The 2,500-nt window shown below is 49.6% G+C and overlaps 1 non-coding gene across 1 annotated transcript in view; it reads right to left on the bottom strand.

Annotated features, from left to right (window-relative positions):
* LOC143473003 (small subunit ribosomal RNA) overlaps nt 1-1,184 on the bottom strand; it is a 1,808-nt gene extending 624 nt beyond the window's left edge. The window contains exon 1 of the ribosomal RNA XR_013120302.1: nt 1-1,184. This exon is cut by the window's left edge and continues 624 nt beyond it. This is a non-coding gene — a ribosomal RNA (small subunit ribosomal RNA).
* Nucleotides 1,185-2,500: the final 1,316 nt, after the last annotated feature.

Genomic DNA, 2,500 nt, shown 5'->3' with positions numbered 1-2,500 from the left:
GCCGCAGGCTCCACTCCTGGTGGTGCCCTTCCGTCAATTCCTTTAAGTTTCAGCTTTGCAACCATACTTCCCCCGGAACCCAAAGACTTTGGTTTCCCGAAAGCTGCCGGAGAGGTCGTCAAAGTAACGCCCCCCGATCGCTAGTTGGCATCGTTTATAGTCAGAACTAGGACGGTATCTGATCGTCTTCGAACCTCTGACTTTCGCTCTTGATTAAAGAAAACATTCTTGGCAAATGCTTTCGCAGTTGTTCGTCTTGCGCCGATCCAAGAATTTCACCTCTAGCGGCACAGTACGAATGCCCCCGTCCGTCCCTCTTAATCATTACCTCGCGCTCCGAAAACCAACAAAATAGAACCGAGGTCCTATTCCATTATTCCATGCACCATTATTCAGGCGAACCGCCTGCTTTGAACACTCTAATTTTTTCAAAGTAAACGTTCCGGCCGCCGCCAACACTCAGTCAAGAGCACCGACGGTGAACCGAAGGTGAGGCCGGGCACGCCAGTACACGCCTTGCGACGGACCGACGGCCCGAGCCCAAAATCCAACTACGAGCTTTTTAACCGCAACAACTTAAATATACACTTTTGGAGCTGGAATTACCGCGGCTGCTGGCACCAGACTTGCCCTCCAATGGATACTCGTTAAAAGTTTTAGAGTGTACTCATTCCAATTACAGGGCCTCGTTAGAGTCCTGCATTGTTATTTTTCGTCACTACCTCCCCGCGTCGGGAATGGGTAATTTGCGCGCCTGCTGCCTTCCTTGGAAGTGGTAGCCGTTTCTCAGGCTCCCTCTCCGGAATCGAACCCTGATTCCCCGTCACCCGTAAGAACCTCGGTAGGCAGATACCGTACCGACGAAAGTTGATAGGGCAGACACTTGAATGATTTGTCGCCGGTGCAAGACCGTGCGATCCGCAAAGTTATCCAGAGTCACCAACGAGCACGGGCCGAGGCCCGGTCGGTTTTTGGTCTGATAAATGCACGCCTCCGTGAGTCGGCGCTTTTCGCATGTATTAGCTCTAGAATTACCACAGTTATCCAAGTAACACGTACGATCAAATGAACCATAACTGATTTAATGAGCCATTCGCAGTTTCACTGTACGAGAGCTCGTACTTACACTTGCATGGCTTAATCTTTGAGACAAGCATATGACTACTGGCAGGATCAACCAGGTAGCTATTCGCAGCAAACGAGGCTGCTGCGGGACGACGGGCGCCCCGCGTTTCTTTTCACACGTTCTCCGTGTACATCGCTACTCAAACACTACGCTCGCGGCTTGCACGAGCTCCGAAAACCGTCAATTCCGGACGCTGCCCGGCGATTCGAGTGCAATACTCGCGCCGAGGCACGCCGATAGCTTGCCACTGGATCCGACAGACCGCTCAAAACCCCGGCTAAGCATGGGCGACCGCGCGAACAGCATTACATCTGCCCATCGTGCCCGACGCCAACCGAGATCGATTCTGCTTCGATTCGCACTCGCGCGCGCATTCGCTCACACGACTGCCTGCTCCCTCATAGTAGTCACAGAATCCTGCATCGCCATGGTACCCCAGAACGGCCTCGGGATCGCGCGAGCTCGCGGCCGGATTTGGAGTTTGGGAAGGTGCGTGGCCGCTTGCCGTGGCCGCCGAACCGCGCCCCGGCCGGGCACTGCGCGCAACTCGAACGTTTGGACTCTGAAAATATTTCCCAACGTTTGGACTTTAACTTTTTGTCGAGACTTGAAAAAATTTCAGAGTCCAAACATCGACCCGCGGCAAAAACTTTTCCGAGGTCGAAAAATCCGCGCTCGGTCAAGAGAATATGCGCGGCCTGGGCGTTTGGACTCTAACATTTTTTGGAGTGGATGGGAAAAATTTTCAGAGTCCACAACACCGACCCGCGCGTGATGCTCTCCCGAGTTCGGAAAATCCGCGCCAGGTGAAAGCTATGCGCGCGACCTGGTCGTTTGGACTCTAAAAAATTTTCAAGTCTCATCACACCAACAAAAAGTTAAAGTCCAAACACCGACTCGCGGCTAAAGCTCTTCCGACTTGGGAAAATCCGCGGCGGGTGAGGGCTATCCGCGCGACCTGGGCGTTTGGACTTTAACATTTTTTTGGTGTGAATCGACTTGATAAAATTAATCTAATGCCATACAGTGTCAAAGTGCACAATTTTAATCGATATAATCATAACAATATATGTCATACAACAAAATCATCAAATGATCATCAAGCAGCATTGCAAAGCTACGTGAGTCAATGCAAGGCAATGACAACGTATTTATCAATTAAAGTTATTTAATTGTACAAAGTTATTGTTAAATTATAAAATAAAATTAAATTAAATGAAATTAAATTGAAGAGCTCAATTACGACAATGTAACAGAGTGTCATACAAAATATATTGAATCACACACGTCCAAACGCTAAAGAAATATATCAAATGCACTCACCTGCCAGTCACCGTTTTGGGTAACTCAGAATAGACCGTCTTTCGTCGGGAA

This window comes from Clavelina lepadiformis, unplaced genomic scaffold (assembly GCF_947623445.1).
Source record: "Clavelina lepadiformis unplaced genomic scaffold, kaClaLepa1.1 scaffold_238, whole genome shotgun sequence".
Lineage (NCBI taxonomy): Eukaryota > Metazoa > Chordata > Ascidiacea > Aplousobranchia > Clavelinidae > Clavelina > Clavelina lepadiformis.
The sequence above is the reverse complement of the archived record's forward strand: the minus strand, read 5'-3'. Positions and strand labels throughout refer to the sequence as shown.